The sequence below is a fragment of the Somniosus microcephalus genome, chromosome 16 (assembly GCF_052327205.1).
Source record: "Somniosus microcephalus isolate GS21.2 chromosome 16, FLI_Smic_1.0, whole genome shotgun sequence".
Lineage (NCBI taxonomy): Eukaryota > Metazoa > Chordata > Chondrichthyes > Squaliformes > Somniosidae > Somniosus > Somniosus microcephalus.
In genome coordinates, this window is record NC_141002.1 from 29,144,181 (window position 1) to 29,162,406 (window position 18,226).

General features: G+C 44.8%; 1 protein-coding gene across 2 annotated transcripts in view; it reads left to right on the forward strand.

Moving 5' to 3' along the window:
- Positions 1-18,226, forward strand: part of LOC147106044 (metabotropic glutamate receptor 8) — a 477,360-nt gene that overhangs the window by 80,553 nt on the left and 378,581 nt on the right. The window contains exon 1 of one of the 2 annotated variants that reach the window (XM_086008746.1): positions 812-949. The exons of the other annotated variant lie outside the window; for it this stretch is intronic. The gene's annotated coding sequence lies outside the window, so the exon portion shown is untranslated. Of the gene's footprint in view, positions 1-811; positions 950-18,226 lie in introns of those variants that run through there. 2 annotated transcript variants of the gene reach the window in all.

Below are 18,226 nucleotides of genomic sequence, written 5' to 3' on the forward strand. Positions count from 1 at the left end.
CCAAAACAGTACTTAAACTTCAAATAAAAGTTTTAAAAAATCCCACTAATTAAATGAACTATTAATAACTGTAAAAAAACTAATTTAAACAATTAATCAAATTTTTGAAAAAAATAATTTAAAAAAAAATCTGGCCTAAAAATACACTTACCTTACTGTAAAGTCTTTAAAAATAATAAACCTGTGGGAAAAAATGTCTAACTTTAATTAATAGACCACTTACCTTTTAAAACTAAGTACTTACGTCTGCTTTTTTCTCGCGTAAAAACTGGAGGCCTTATCGCACGGGCAACCCCGTAAAAAAAAAAGGAATTTCAGCGCGCACGCGCAGACTCCTGCGCGCACGCGTTCCACCTCTGAACCCCTTGGTTCAGAGGAAAGGAAATGCCGGTTTTCCGCGCATGTGCTGTGCATGCTGAAAACCGACACTTCCATCGGGCCCACGCGTGAGTACACGGTGCTTACTCACGCGTTGGGACCCGAATTACTGGGCCCGTGTCTCTGATGACTTTTCTGAGGTTAAAAGGGAGAAGTCAAACCTTTGAAGTTTTGGAATGCAGAATACGACGTAACTCATGAACCGAACCAAGTAGTTTTCTGCCACTTTTGTACATTTTAGGAGTGAATGAACAATTTTGGGCTGTGATAAAGACAAACTAATGGATAGCAACACAGGATGAGTTAATGTGAACGTTTGACAGCTCAAACAGTTCAGACAAACATTAAAGGAACATTTCACTATCTCTGAATGATTGATTTACTGCAAAAGGCAAGGAAAGCTGTATAAAACAAGGTGACTAAAGAAAATCAGCACTGCAGTCAGAAGAAGGTGGCTTGGTCAGTCATTTCATCTACGAGGATCAGGCTGCAGTCGGAAGGAGGGGCCTGGCCAGTCTTTTCACTTACGAGGACCTACAATCAATGCTGGACTGATCATCGGCGGGTGGTGGTATGTATGATTTCCTGTAATATTATTGGTGAACTGCTCGAATAGTGATTGGGGTTTTGAATCTGTCTTAGGAACAATAAAAGGTTAAAGGCGGAACCCGTGTGTCTGGTGTAATTTCTCCCAGATCTCAAGTCCGAACTTTGTAACCTGTTGGACGGGGCGAGGGGTAATTCCACAGGTCTTACACCTCAGATAGATCACTTAATAAGGAGAAGATTCCTGGAATTTGCACCTTGAGCCAGCACACAGCACATTAAGTTCTCCCTTAAATGCCTCGACCTCGAAGCTGAGAATATTCATACATCAGTTGTTTATTCTGAACACAGTTAAGCTTGTAATCTGAATCTGTCAAAAAGAAAAGCAAAACTTTTGAGACAGGCTTAGGAATGACAGATGGTACGGCCAGACTAAAATGATTCCTGATTTCTCAGGAACATTTAAAATAAAAATAGCTGCAGGCAAGTTTCCAAGGAAGAATTGTACACTCTCCTTGTAAGTGATCATTCTGTTGCTCTTTGATAAAACTGTCTCTTTAGAATTGCAGGCTTGTGGGTGTCATTGCCTTTTTACACCTTAAATTACAGCAACAATGAAGTGTGATATCCTAAAGCACAAGATATTTATTTAAATTACATTCCTTAACTGGATCTCTACTCAGTGGATACTATATTTTACCGTAGCCCTTATAGTTAGCTGACCTTACAGAATATATGGAGCTGTTTCTAACTGTAACAAAGAACCTCTGAATTTATGGCTTTAGTACGGAGTTAGAACCAAACTTTACAGTTGTGTAAATAACAACAGAAAATGCTGGAAAAACTCAGCAGGCCAGGCAACATCCATGGAAAGAAAATAGAGTCGACGTTTCGGGTCTAACCCTTTTTCAAAACTGGAAAGGAAATGAAATAGATCGAAAGGCAGGGCTGGGAGAGAACAAAAGAAGTGAAGAGACATTAAGAGGTATTCAAAACGAGACGAGATGGTGATAGGACTAGTGGAGACAAAAGACGGCTCTAGATTAGGTGTGAAATGTTCTGGCAGAATGAGAGACAGCTGCCATGTGGGAGAGAGAAAAAAGGGGGGGGAAAGGGCCAAAACAAAGATGTGGATAAAATATAAGCAAAAATGTAACGGGGGCTGAGGTTATGATCTGAAATTGTTGAACTCGATGTTGAGTCCGGAAGGCTGTAAAGTGCCTAATCGGAAGATGAGGTGCGGTTCCTTGAGTTGTGGTGTTTTTTTCTCTGCCAGTATAGAACGATACTGAGGCTGAAATTCCATGGGCCTTTGATCCCAACAAGACTGCTGGGATCTGCCAGCCAGGAACATCAGCGCTTACCCTGTTAGATTCTCTAGGGTCAGTGGCAAGTTCATTTAAATATTAGGTGCAGTGGGGCGCATTTCTGGTAGGTACCAGAATGCAGCTAAGGCTGCCCTCTTTGAAGGAGGGGTGGCAGCCCCCCCTCTACCACCTCCAAAACATGGCATAATTGTTCCCCCTTCAAAAGGGACCTGAAAAAATAAACTTAAGAAAAATAAAAATCTTCAGGGTGTAGGCCACAACCCAGCCTGGACCCCATCGCACCCCCCCCCCCCCCACCCACACCTCTCCACCCAGGTGGGACCCACTTGCACCTCTGCCGCGGACAATATGCCTCCTTTCACTGGGCATACCAGCCACTGCTGTTCCGCCTGGCTGGGGTTGAGGAAACTCCCAGCCTGAGAATTCCCCTTCCATTAGCCGTGCCCCCTCTGATACCCTGAACAAGGCCCGCAGAAGCTGGCAGAGAAGGCTGGGATCAGGTGTATCTGGGTCCCAGCCTAATGTTCTTCCCTTTCGCAGGAGTGAAAGTTTGCTGATTTGTGGCCCCGTTATAATTTATCCTAATTAAGTTGCTGGCATTAAAGTCTCATTCTGCACTGCATTTGAGACAGCATATGGGCACCAAAGGAAACAAAAGGTTCAATTCATCACAAACTAATTACAGTTCTAGGAGGTAATCATGAAGGCTTCATGCAGTTATAAGTCATTCTATAATAAGTGAAACCTGGCATTATTATCACGGATAGCAGGCGTAGAGTTTGTTTTATGCATCCAATAGGAGTTTGAAAGTTCACATTGATCATTGAGCAATATAATTACATAGAATTTACAGCACAGAAATTAGCCATTTGACCCAACTGGTCTGTACCTGTGTTTATGCTCCACATGAGCCTCCTCCCACCCTACTTCATCTCACCCTATCAGAATATCCTTCTATTCCTTTCTCCCTCTTGTACCTATTGAGCTTCCCTGTAAAGGCATCTCTGCTATTCACCTCAACTACTCCAAGTGGTAGCAAGTTCCACATTCTAACCACTCTCTGGGTAAAGAAGTTTCTCCTGAATTCCTTATTGGATTTATTAGTGACTATCTTATATTTATGGCCCCTAGTTTTGGACATCCCTGACAAGTGGAAACATCTTCTCTGTCAAACCCCTTCAAAATGTTAAAGACCTCGAATAGGTCACTGCACGGCCTTCTCTTTTCTAGAGAAAAGAGCCCCAGTCTGTTCAGTCTTTCTTGATAGTTCTAACCTCTCAGTTCTGGTATCTTAACTCCTCCAGTGCCTCTATATCCTTTTTGTAATATGGAGACCAGAACTGTGCACAGTAATGATTTCCTGATAAGTGCTTGTGTGCAAGTGGTGTACAGGTGTAGCTCTTGAACTTAATACCATAACATCTGGTGAGTAACTGCTGCACAGGTGCAGTAACTTTCACATTGTTGCCACAAAATGCAGCTGTGCTCTTGGTCGATGAGCAGGTGCAGAAATGGGAGACAATATTAGCGTAGAGATGAAAAATATTTCAGTTTGTGCATAGTACACGTGGTCGCTTAGGGGCAGGCACCAAAAAGCAAACTGTCTCTTCTCTTTGGATTGTTTCTCCTCAGGCTCCTGAGCTTTCTAGCATTTTGTTCTCCCTCCACTTATTTGCAAAACATCTTCAGACTTTTCATTCAGAGTAATCTTTTGAGATGTTAATGCATTTCTAAATCTGACTGTTTGTAATCTCCCCCAAAAAAGTGTTTGGAGCTGATCACTTCACTCTTCTAGAACGATCTGTTTCCCCCCTCTCACCCCTCATTCAATGCACAGGAGACCAGAACAGGCTTAAGGATGAAGCATAATAAAATCTATAAACCTCATCACAAACACCTTTGGATGTTGCACCTTTTGTTGAAAGATTTTATGGGTAATCACGAGCTAGTTGGTCAGAATTAAAGAGATTAAATTAAGAAATAGAGAGCATAAACTAACTGTCCAAAGGTGTTAAATCTAATTTAAATATCTTCCTGTACCAAACACAGTAATGGGTCCATTTATTACAATGTTATGCTGAATAGTACAGTTAGGTTAGAAAACAAAACAGCAACAGTTAGAAGTCGCAAACCATGTACTGTGAGGAAAGACACCAATATCACTGAAGCATCACCGGCAACTGAATAAATTGGCCGCACTGGATTTGAACATTGTCCACGAATTTGGTTTTGATTGGGTAGGATAGAGCAGTAACAGAGCCGAGATTGAGCATTGACACCACCTGTAGAAGTGCAGAGACAGTGTTGTAGAAGAGGCTGGGGGCCAATTTCTTATCACCAGGAGGCCCTCAGGTGGTTAGCTGAATATTTCTTGGATGGGTGCCTGGCACACCGGTCCTCCTGGCTGCACTGGTGTTTCTGTCGTGACATCCTTTTAATAGTGGATGTGGGCATTCTGTCTCTGCTGCCATCTGATATCCCTGGCATCCCTTCTTGGTTCTTCTTCATCTTCCATTGAATCCAGTGAAGGGGAGCACTGAACGCAATCCCCAATATTGTGTGGCAGCAAAGAGTGAACAGTACAGCTTTAAGGGATCCCATCTAGACAGACTAGAACCTAATTGGCCTTAAACGCCCATTTGAAAATGGGCCAACCCTTTAATGCTCAATATTTAGAGCCATATTTAATCATTATGCAAAGCATCGTGTGATTTGTAAGTATAATTATCATTATTGTGTCCACCAGAGCGCATCTGAATGCAAGAAAATCGCAAACTCCCCCACAAACAACTATTTTGCATTGGGTTTGAATGTACAATGATGCTCTTGTGCATTCTGTATCAGCGGCAGATAACCAGGTCAGGAACGTAGCAGAAAGCATGGGGTGGCACAGAAAGGGAGTGAAATGACAAACACGTGATTTTCCAGCCTCTGCTTGCACAGTGTAAATATTTAGAATTTCCAGACTACAGTGGCAGAAATGGGCACTCCCCCTGATATGATCTATTTATTCCATGCCCCTTTTTTGTTAATTTTCTATGCTTCCTTCATAACTGATGTGTTTCATTCGTAGCTATGGTCATTGAAAAAACATTTATTTTAATAAGCAGTATTTCTTGGTCCTCTGTAGGACATGTCAAACGTTGTTGGTTTGTATCTGAAATGCTCAGGTTGTCATTACCACATGCATGGGAGCCTCACATCAGAGCCATTCAGCCCCTGTCCAGATGCTACCTCATGTGTGCTATATCGCAGTTCCCTGGAGCAGGCATATGATCCAAAAAGCTTCCAATTTGTGAGACGCTCACTCCACCAGTAATCCAATTACCTAAACGCTGCTTCATTTTAGTCTCCTGGTGCCTAATTGTCGCTACTGTACATAGCAGAGGTATGACAGAAACACAAATGCAAAATAAATATTGATTCTACTTACTTAAAGCCATACATACATATGAAGCAGTTTATACTTGGCTTCTTCCATTGTATAGTGTTTCCTTTTTACAACAATCCCTTTTGACCCTTTTGAAAGAAAACTCCTATATTGCTAATAGATTTTTTTCTTGCCAGTTTTATGAAGGAGTGAACTTCTTGCTGGCATATTATTCTGGTGGCATTGTACCAGTGGGAGGGTGCCAGTGCCCAAGTGGCCATTAATTGTCTTTGAGCTTGATAGTGTCGGCAGCCTAATTGACAGGAGGGCCCAGCACAGCCAAGCCTGATTCTATCCTTGCCAGATGTCCACACATGGGCATTGCATTCCCAGCAGGGAATAGTGATTGGGAGCAGGAATATTGACCAAATTTGGCCTACCTAGTCCAGCCCAAATGTAGCAGTCCACTACCACTCTGGCTGCGATTAGCTATCTCAACACAGACAACCGATTGAACCTGGGATCTTCCTGGTCTGGATGACTCAGCTGCTCACTGGATAAATGCCTTGAGCCATTGAGAAAGACTAAATGATGATTATTTTACATACAGATTATATGATGCTTCGCAGATCAGTTGACTATGATTTTACATGCTGAATAACAGAAAGCGGTTAGCATAATAGAAGGATATGCCTTTATAGAAAGAACTTGGATTGATATAGTGCCTTTCGCAACCTCAGGACGTCCCAATGCTCTTTACAGCCAATGAAGTACTTTTGAGGTACAATTACTCTTATAATGTAGGAAACGCAGCAGCCAATTTGTGCACAGCAAGCTCCCACAAACAGCAATGTGATAATGACCAGATCATCTGTTTTTTGATGTTGGTTGAGGAATAAATATTGGCCAGGACACCGGGGAGAACACCCCTGCTATTTTTTGAATAGTGCCGGGGGATCTTTTACATGCATTTGAGACGCCACACAGTCAGTTTCTAAGACCTCAATTTTTGTATCCATTACACCCATGAACTGGCGCACGTGGGACTGTGGGGGAAAAAGTGCTATCTAATCCACTGCTTGCTGTTTAGTCTGTTGCCCTGGGTCATTGCCATGTAGGTGTGACAATGCCTGGAAATGTGATTGGTGGTGCAACTGACTGGGCTGTGCTGGCATTGGCCATCTTAACAGTGCCAATAAAATGGTGTATTGTGATTGGGTTGCTTCTGAAGAACTATCCAGCATTATAATTAGTCAAACTTTATCTATCATATCTCTACCATGCTGTCGTGTCCTACTTTGACAGTTGCAGTCTCCTTGGGCACTAGCCCTCTTGCCTGCAGATGCTGGGGGATGAGTGCAGGACACCTTGAATGCAGTGTGACCTACTGAATGTAGTGTATGTAACCGTCTACCTTTAAGAGACTATTGTATGTAACCGTTCACCTTTAAGAGAACTATTTTAGGTGTGGCACTACTTGTTTGGCTTCTGTATACGGTAATACCGACGGTGACCACACCGGTATATAAGTGCTGTGGCATGATTTATAGGGCAGATTCGCCCTGACCTTCGAATAGTAAAGTCCTGTTGTATGTTACTCCTGAAGTCTGTGTCGTAATTAACTGCACAACCCACAGACTTTACAGTGGCGACGAGTCCGATCGTACCCTGCGGCAACAATATTTTCAAGCAACGAAAGAGCGTCGAAAAGAGGCAACCGCCCTCGTCATTCGGCTGGGAGAAAACTCAAGGCTGCAGCAATAGAAAGGAGGAAGACTTTAGCGACAAAAACTTCCATCAGCAACAGGCACTGACTGTCCCTCCTGCCACGGTGACTGTGAGTAAGGGAAAGTGAAAAGAATAGCCGGAGGATAAGGGCTGGGCACTCGACCACGGTCGAGGGGGAAAAGGAGCCGGGAAAAAAAAAAAGTCGGGTCCAACGGCATCGTGAGAGACCGCGACCGGCGGGAAAAGCCGGGCGGTGACCGAAGCCACGAAGCGCTGCGACCGGGAGCGTAGGCGCGGGAAGAGAGAAACTCAGCCGCAGCCGGGGAGAGAAGCACCGGACTGCGAGAGGGCTGGGAGGCGCGATTGGGGTCCGAGCGAGCGGGAGAGGCAGAGCCGACCAAGAGAGACTGCGCGAGAGCCAGTCCAGCGGCTGAACTGTCCTCCGTCAACGGGGTGTAACCAGCGCCGGTAGAGCCGAGCGAGCGGGAGAGAGACAGAGCCGAGCAAGGGGAACTGTGCGAGAGCCAGCCCGGCGGCTGAACCTGTTCGCCGTCAACGGGGTACCCAGAGCCGGTCGCCCTGCCAATAAAAAAAAAAAAAGGGAAAGCCTTGAAGCCGACGCGCAGGCTGTGAACCTGAAAGCCAGCGGCCATCGCCCGTGGGGGAAAGTGTACCCCTCCCGCCAGGGAAGAAACGCGGGAAGCCGCCATTAGGCGGGGAAGAAGACAGAAGCGGGAAACCGCCATTGAAGTGGGCGGGGAGAGAAGATAAGAGCGGGAAACCGCCATTTTCGCGGGAAAACCGCCATCTTAGAAAAAAAAAGAAATAATAATTTAAAGAAATACTTGTGTTGTTCCCAAAGAGAGGAAGATGCCTAAGCGTGGTAACATCAACGATTTTAATTCGGAGATAGAAGACTGGGCCACGTACGTGGAACGCATTGAGATCTATTGTGAGGCCAACAAAATAGAAGAAGACGACAAAGCTATAACCTTGTTAAACTCAATGGGCGCAAAGACATACGGGCTCTTGAAGCATCTACTATCACCAGCTAAACCGGCGGATCAGACTTTCAATGAGATAGTGGCTGTTCTGAAGGATCACTTGAACCCCACACCGTTGATGTTGGCTGAACGATTCAAATTCTATGCGAGAACGCAACGGAAAGACGAAAGCAACGCAGAATAATTGGTCGAACTGCGTAGACTAGCGAAATACTGCCAGTTTGAAGGGAATCTGACAGAGGCATTGCGAGACAAGTTCGTATGCGGACTGTCCAAGGAAGGGACGCAAAAGCGACTACTCGAAGAGAACGACCTTACACTTGACAGGGCTGTCCTTATAGCAGCATCGCACGAAGCCGCAGTGAAAGGAACTGCGGAAATGCAGCTAAAGGCAGCGGCACTCGGTGTGGACCAAATTACCTCGAGTATAACAAAATGCTATCGCTGTGGGAGACAACACACGATCAGAACCGATGCTGGTTTAAGAACCAGGAATGTAGGAAATGTGGCAAACTGGGTCACATCGCTAAGGTATGCCGGTCAGGGAAGAAGACCAACAACCAAAGGAAGCCATCACAGGAAAAGTACAACAAGGTACACAAGGTGGCTGAGAAGAGTTCAGATGAACAGAATTCAGACTCAGACCCAAACGGCCAGGAGCTGGGTAGTCTGAGAATTCATAATGTGAGTAAGGAAGCTGACCTACAAACTATCTGGGTCATGCTAAAAATAGCTGGAGTCCAAGTGAAAATGGAGTTGGACATGAACTCACTGACTAAGGTTGGAAAAACGATGGCATGTATAAAGACAGAGAATTCTGAGTCTGTTCAAGTTACAGACATATGCATTACGGAGGAACACCGGGCTCGAACTCAACGTTATCTCAAAGTACGACAACAATTAGAACAATTGAGTTACCGTCTCGTACAAGAGATGAAAACAATGAAAAAGTTCTATGACACCGAATGGGAGAGTCTGGAAAGACAACAGAACCTGCTGGCTCAAGCAGAGAGCGACCATAGAGCCATCGTGACCAATTACCGATCACATCTCCCTTATGATGTTCAGGAATTAGAATATTTGCATGATCTAGAGATACAGCATAAAGGCAAACCACGCTACACTGAGGATTTTGTCCTGCAATTGGAGACGGAGCTAGTGCAGGCAAGGTTAAGAGAAGCTGAATCGCAATGTGCACTTAAAGAGATGCAGAAAAAAATCTTGGACATAGAAAAGAGAAACGCTTCTTTACCTGATGAGAATAATGTGGCCATGTTGCAAGAGGAGCTTATAGGGGCGAAACTGAAAGAAGCTAAGCAAAGGATGTTGGAACTTGAAACACAGAACCAAATCAGCAGTAACCAGCTATGTCGAGCAGAGAAGGAGTGCAATGGTCTACAGGAGAAGGTGCAATATCTCTCAGCCCAGAATAAGGGACTACTCACTCAGTTAAATGAAAGTAAAGGGAAAATGGCTGAGATAGACTGCAAGAATAAAGAAGATTTGATGGCAGTGAGACTTCGAGAGGCAGATAGCATAGCAGCCTTGGCTGAACTCCAACAGAAAATTGCGAAAGAAGCAAATGAAGAGGAATCTTCAGGAAGCCAGGATTTTATTCCAGTTCTTCTCTACGACTCCTTACAAGCAGAGTGTGAGAAGTTGAAAGAACAGTATGAACAGGCCCAGGCTATAATTCTGGAGGGGGTTAACTCGGCAACCTCCGAAAAGCTAGTTTCAGTAGAAGCATATGAGCAACTAAAAGTTGAACATGAGCAAGAAGTCCAAAGGCTGCAGGAAATTCTTGATGAGCTCAAGGCCAAGACAGACTCATCGGTAGAAGTTCCATCCATAGATGAGAAATTAGAGGTGAAAGACATGGCAGAACATGAAAGACAAGATGTCCAAGAACTCATAAAAATATTGAAGGAAACCCAAGACAAATATGAGGCGGCAATGACCGAGGTTCAACAACTTGAAGAACAGATTCAACTGGGAATCCTTTCAGTGGAAGAAAAAGAAACTGTAAGAAACACAGAGACTGTAAGAATGGCCCCTGAACATGAGCTAGAGAGCATCAAGGCGCAACTTCTCCGAGCGCTGAAAGCCAAAGTACAAGAGGAAAAGAAGGTGAAAGCATTGGAGGAAAAGGTGGATGAAATGGAGAAGACTCTGATCCACAGTGTTCCCGTGGAAGAGTTAACGGTCAGCCAACTCCTTCATATGCTGAGGGACAAGACTCTGCAATGGGAACAATCTGAACACGAGCTTCAATCTTCAAAGGGAAGGAGTTCGGAGCTCTCAAAAGTTATGGAAATAGCTGAGGTTGCAACACAGATTTTACTGGGATGCCAAAAGTACGCTGAATCACGTCTATGTGAACAACAGAATGTTGAAACAGCTGCTCCAGTAGAAGGATTGAATAGCCCGATCAATCAATCCCCGATGGGAGGGGAAGTATTGAAATCACAAATGAGGTCCTTAGTGAAGGATTTGCAGGAAACCCAGGAAGAGCGGGATGACTATGAACGCATGAAGAAGTCCCTTCAGGAAAGATGTCTAGGGAGGGAACAACAGTCGGCTAACATCCAGTTGGGTAAGGAAGAAGTAGCAGGCCTTCTCGCTAGACTAGCTCAGGATGACACCGAATATTACCATGACCTGTTGAGTGACACGGAATATTACGAGGACTTGGTCTGCCCAGCTTGTGATGAAAACTCCCAAAGTGCAGAAATCAGGATGAAGCACTTAAAGTCTAAGGAACATAGGGAGATGGTGGCGCTACAGCTGGCAGCTGAGAAGGGAGCCCCGAGAGTCTCCAAGAAGCAAAAAAGGAAAAGACGAAGCCGAAGATGATAACCATCTAAATCATTATCACTTCTAATGGGAAAGTAGGGAAAAATTACTAAAGCAGTCCAGCTGTTTGTAAAAGTCAGCACTGCTGGTTCAGCAGGACGGAAGTTCAAGCTGTTACGTCAAGGGAAAGACTATTGGATGAGTCACGCTAGCAATGTGAACCGGCTACACCACAGAGATGTTGTTCGGACCGAGTCAAGACCAGAGACTGAATCTGTGAACTGTTCCCACAGAGACTGAACCTGTGAACTGTTTTCCGCAGAGACTATATCTGTAAATTGTTTTACATGAAGTTGAATATATGTCATGTTTAATGGGGAATACGTATGTTGTAAGCTAAAAAGGGAGGATTGTAGTGTATGTAACCGTCTACCTTTAAGAGACTATTGTATGTAACCGTTCACCTTTAAGAGAACTATTTTAGGTGTGGCACTACTTGTTTGGCTTCTGTATACGGTAATACCGACGGTGACCACACCGGTATATAAGTGCTGTGGCATGATTTATAGGGCAGATTCGCCCTGACCTTCGAATAGTAAAGTCCTGTTGTATGTTACTCCTGAAGTCTGTGTCGTAATTAACTGCACAACCCACAGACTTTACACTGAACATCCTCTACTGGTGTTCCTCTTCCTCCTCCCAGAAGGTTCCTGTGTGTGGACGATTCCCGTTGGGACAACCCATGGAGCTGGAAGGAAAAGAAGCAGAAGCACGGTATTCATCACAGAGGCTCAAAGAAAGCCTAAATGGCCACAGAAAAAAACATTAGAAGCACTGTGCAGACATGGCCTGCAAAATGCTAACCAAGCTTTCTTGCTGTGCCCTTTAAGTGAACTTCTGCCGATAGGTGATCCCCTAGCAACCAAGGACACCCATTCTATATGGGCATGATGATTTTCACCTGGTACCCTGCAAGCACAAACATTGTAAAGTAACGTGCAGCCATGAAGTGCTGTCATATCGCCCTCATTATAATCATTTTCAATCAAGTCCCTACCTATTATGGGTGGGCGTTTCCTGCCCTCATTTGACAATACCAGCTAGAATGCATACGATGTGCAAGCAGCGTAGGATCCTGTGTAATAATAATAATAATGCTTTCTGCCACATTTATTTTCCCCAGTCCATCCCGCCCTACGTACGCCAGTTCACGGGTGTAATGGATACAAAGATAGGGGCCTTAGAAACTGACCGCCTAAGCACTTTTAAACCCAGCTTGACATGACGCTAGACTTGTACTGCGCATGGTCTCGAGCCCGAGTAGTGAGAGATGACCTCTCTCATTGTATCGAATCCACTGTTGGCTGGAGTCAGATGTGAGGGCTGACTTCAGAATTATTTCACCGCTTTCGAGTCAAGCCAGCACCACGAAGGAGGCAATGTCTGCACCTTTAAAAGTTATACTCTGCTGACATTTGAATTTTGAAGAAGGCTTGTGTCAGCTTCACAGAAAACGGCCTATCATCTCCTTTGCGTTGACTGTTGCTGCGAACCAGTAACTAAATTAACATTCAGCCCATGTGAGTGCAGATTTGCCCCTATTTACATTGCCACGACTCTGGGGAATCTGCTACTATGTATTCTGTTCTTGCAGTGCTGCATACTTCCGAGAGCACACTTTTTAATATAAAAGTGTTGCGATGCCTGTGTTCATTTAGCCGCTCATATGAAATATCATTTACAACTTTATAAACAAACAGTTAAAAGGAGTCATAATTTTATGTATATTTTCAGGAATACCATTTCTTTGTTTTTTTATGTAATATCGTATTTGGTTAAGAAAAAAACAGAAAAGCAATGTGGAAGACACAAGAGTGCCGGTTAAAAATACTGGAGACTGCACTGCATTTATCCTGCAGTATCTCTGAGAAGGGAATCTAGTCCTGTTTGTGTAACTCATCCATGGTTATAATTGCAGTTTTGTACCCGATTACAAACCACGTTGACCTTTCTCTGGCATGAGCTAAAGTTTTAGGAAGGGAAAACATCCAACATGATCTAATATAATTTCCCCGTCCATCTCGTGACCACAGCTAAGCACCAGGGGTTCAGTTTAATACATTGTGAGAAACAGGCTGAAGCCCGCAATAGTTTAGACTGCAGTACTTTCCCCTTGGGTTACATGGATACAAAAATAATATTGACCATTCGGTTGATACACTGTGCACACTCTTTGGTGCTGTATCATTGTATAGTACAACAGAGAGTACAGAAAATTACTGTTGTGCTTTAGACTGCTTAAAGCAAGATTACCTTAAATCAAATGCTGAAATTAATCATCTGTTAAATGTTACTACTGGTAGTTTGCTTCAAGTATGTGTTCAAAACCATGAAGGGTTTTGTTCGAGTAAATAGGGAGAAACGGTTTCCGCTGTCAGGATGATCGGTAACCAGAGGACACAGATTTAAGATAATTGGAAAAAGAACCAGAGGGGCTATGAGGAGAATTTTTTTTTTATGCAGCGAGTTGTTATGATCTGAAATGCACAGCCTGAAAGGGTAGTGCAGTAACTTTCAAAGGGGAATTTGATATACACTGGAGAAGGAAACATTTTACAACTATGGGGAAAGAGCGGGGCAGTGGGACTAACTGGATAGCTCGTTCAAAGAGCCGGCACAGGCACGGTAGGCTGAATGGCCTCCTTCTGAGCTGTGTGATTCTAAGTTATATCTTGAGACTTCATTAGAATTAATAGTTGTTGTGTGTTAGCATTACAGCTAAATGTGAACCAGATATATTTGTAGATAAATAAGTAGATTTTAGATACTGCAATTTTCTGTTGAACATTGGCATGGTTATAAACATCTTCTTTTAAAAATAAATGGGAGCAAACATTTAATATGTATCTATTAATTTGATGAATATAAAAACAGAAAACGCTGGAAATACTCAGCAGGCCAGGCAGCATCTGTGGAGAGAGAAACAGAGTTAACGTTTCAGGTCGACAACCCTTCATCAGAACTGGAAAAAGATGTAACAGATTTTAAGCAAGTGCAGAAGCAGGGAAAGGGGGGAGGGGAGGAAAGAACAAAAGGAAGGTCTACGATAGGGTGGAAGGCAGGAGATTGTACAAAGCAAAAGGAGATGGTAATGGGACAAGTAAAGGAACAAAAGATGGGTCTAGAAGAGGTGTAAATGGGAATGGCAGAATCATCAACAGCTGCCACCTGAAAAAATACGGGCCGAGGTTATGGTCTGAAATTGTTGGACTTGATGTTGAGTCCAGAAGGCTGTAATGTGCCTAATCGAAAGATGAGGTGCTGTTCCTCGAGCTTACATTGAGCTTCGTTGGAACAGTGGAGGAGGCCAAAGACCAAGAGGTTAGAGTGGGAGTGGGGCGGAGAATTAAAGTGGCAGACGATCAGAAGCTCAGGGTCACACTGACGGACTGAATGTAAATGTTCCGCAAAGCGGTCACCCAATCTGCGTTTGGTCTCCCCAATGTAGAGGAGACCGCATCATGAGTAGCGAATACAGTATACTAAATTGCAAGAAGTACAAGTAAATCGCTGTTTCACCAGGAAGGAATGTTTGATCACCAAAGCTTGCTTTCACAGCCACATCTCTTTCCTCAGCAACTGTTTCTGGCTCTGGCTTATTCCACGTGGATTCCAACTGAAATTCCACCCTTCATGTTTTGGATCCACCCAGGATTACAGATATCTGCAAGATAGTCAGCGTTCCTCAAACCACTGCTCTCACTGCATCCTGAGATCCATGCTCAACGCCATGTGCCGCCACATGGATGCTCTCGACCTCTCTCTTCAGCAGCACCGACTCACTCCATCTCAAAGCTGTCCTAGTCCGCAGTTCCATTTCATCCTTCGCCTCATCCGACGCTTCAACAAAAAACGTTTTTTCTTCTTTGCAGGTGTCAAGAATCGTAAGCTTCAACAACTCTTGGACACCAACACCCCTCCAGAACCTTCCTCCCCCTCACTTTCCTCTGACCCCATCCCTTCTTCCAATCTCACCCCCTGCCGTGTTTTCACTATCCCCTCTGACCTTCCCCTCTTTGACCCTGAACGATCAGTCCTCAGCAAAGGCCTGAGCTTCATCCCATTACACCTCCACCTCAATGAATTTTGAGCTCGGCACGATGCTGAGCTCTTTTTCCGTCGCCTTTGTCTCTGTGCCCACTTCTCTGGCCAGGAGTCTTCCACCCGCACAGCTGACCCATTCTCCCATTTTCAGAATTCTCATTCTACCTGGACCCCTCCCTCTGTCCTCTTAGCCTCTCTAGATCTTTTCATTGTGAATTGCCAGCATGACATCGGCCGTCTCAATTTCTCTGCTCCCCTCACTCACTCCAACCTACCTCCCTCTGAACTTGCAGCACTCCGTACTCTCAGATCCAACTCCAACATTGCCATTAAACCTGCTGACAAGGGTGGCGCTGTTGTTGTTTGGCTAACCAACCTCTACCTTGTGGAGGCTGAACGCCAACTCTCCGACACCTCCTCCTACCTCCCCCGGACCATGACCCCACTGCCGAACATCAAGCCACCATTTCCAAGACCGTCACTGACCTCATCTCCTCTGGAGATCTTCCCTCCATGGCCACCAACCTCATAATTCCCCAACCCCGCACAGCCCGCTTCTACCTCCTTCCCAAGATCCACAAACAGGACTGCCCTGGTAGACCCATTGTTTTAGCCTGTTCTTGCCCCACAGAACTGATTTCTTCCTATCTCGACTCTATTTTTTCTCCCCTTGTTCATACTCTTCCCACCTACATCCGTGACTCTTCTGACGCCCTCCGCCACTTTAACAGTTTCCAGTTTCCTAGCCCCCAACCATCTCCTTTTCACTATGGACGTCCAATCCCTCTACACCAGGATGGCCTGAGGACGCTCCACTTCTTCCTTGAACAGAGGTCCAACCAGTCCCCATCCAACACCACCCTCCTCCGCCTGGCTGAACTTGTTCTCATATTGAACAACTTTTCCTTTGACTCCACTCACTTCCTCCAAATTAAAGGTGTTGTTATGGGAGCCCGCATGGGTCCTAGCTATACTTGCCTTTTTGTGGGATATGTAGAACATTCTTTGTTCCAGTCCTACTCAAGTCCCCTCCCTCACCTCTTTTTCCGGTACATTGATGATTGTATTGGTGCCATTTCCTGCTCTCGTCCTGAACTAGAAAATGTCATTTACTTTGCTTCCAATTTCCACCCTTCCCTCATCATCAAATGGCCCATCTCTGATTTTTCCCTTCCTCGACTTCTCTGTCACCATTTCTGGGGATAGGCTATTGACAAACATCCACTGTAAACCCACTGACTCCCACAGCTACCTGGACTATACTTCCTCCCACCCCGCTCCCTGTAAGGACTCTCTCCTATTCTCCCAGTTTCTCTGTCTACGTCGCATCTGTTCTGACAATACCACCTTCCATACTAGGGCTTCCGATATATCTTCCTTTTTCCTCAACCGAGGATTCCCCTCTGGTTGACATGGCCCTTGACCGTGTCCGTTCCATTTCCCACACTTCTGCTCTCACACCTTCCCCTCCCTCCCAGAACCACGATAGGGTTCCCCTTGTCCTCACCTTTCACCCCATGAGCCTCCACATTCAATGAATCATCCTCTGCCATTTCCGCTACCTCCAGCATGATCCCACCACCAAACACATCTTCCCCTCCCCTCCCCTTTCAGCATTCCGAAGGGACTGCTCCTTCCGTGACACCCTGGTCCATTCCTCAATCACCCTCAACACCCCTTCCCCTTCACCCGGTACCTTCCCTTGCAAGCACAGGAGATGCAACACCTGCCCTTTTACCTTCTCCCTTCCCACTGTCCAGGGCCCCAAACACTCCTTCCAGGTGAAACAGTGATTTATTTGTACTTCTTGCAATCTAATATACTGTATTCGCTGCTCACGATGTGGTCTCCTCTACACTGGGGAGACCAAACACAGATTGGGTGACAGCTTTGCGGAACACCACTGTTCTGCCCGTAAGCATGACCCCAAGCTTCCAGTCGCCTGTCACTTTAATTCTCCTCTCCTCTCCCACTCTGATCTCTCGATCTTCGGCCTCTTGTACTGTTCCAACGAAGTTCAACGTAAGCTCGAGGAACAGCACCTCATCTTTCGATAAGGTACTTTACAGCCTTCTGGACTCAACATTGAGTTCAACAATTTCAGACCATAACCTCTGCCCATATTTTTTCAGATGGCAGCTGTTGATGATTCTGTCATTCCCATTTACACCTCTTCTAGACTCCTCTTTCGTTCCTTTACCTGTCCCATTACCATCTCCATTTGCTTTGTGACATAAGAAAACTACTAAGCACTTGGTTTGAGTATAAGACAAGCCTTTAATCAACTGTTTCACAACCATGAGTTCTAGTTACAGCACTAGTTCCTGGTTACAAAAATGTCCTGCACAAGCTGGGCCCACGCCCGAGTATTTATACGTTCTTTGGACGGCGCCACCAGCTGGCCGCCCAGTGTTATCTCATGAGTCATTTCTACATGAATGGTAAGATTCATGACACTTTGTACAATCATACCTTTTGTCATTTAATCTCTCCTGCCTTCCACCCTATCACAGAGTTTCCCTTTTGCTCCTTCCTCTCCTCCCCTCTTTCCCTGCCCCAGCACCTGCTTAAAACCTGTCACATCTCTAACTTTTTCCAGTTCTGATGAAGGGTCATCGACCTGAAACGTTAACTCTGTTTCTCTCTCCACAGATGCTGCCTGACCTGCTGAGTATTTCCAGCATTTTCTGTTTTTATTTCAGATTTCCAGCATCCGCAGTATTTTGCTTTTGTAATTTGATGAATATGTTTAGCCAATGTTTTTAGTACTGGGTTCTATTTTCGTGTTCTTTTTGCATTTTATAAAACTAATCTTCACCCAGTTTATATTTTGCCGTAACTTCACTTACACTATTGCTGCGACAAGGTAGATATAGGGAAACTATTTCCTCTGGTGAGAGAATCCAGAACAAGAGGATATAATCATAAAATTAGAGCTGGGCCAGTTAGCCGTGAAATCGGAAGCACTTTTTCAC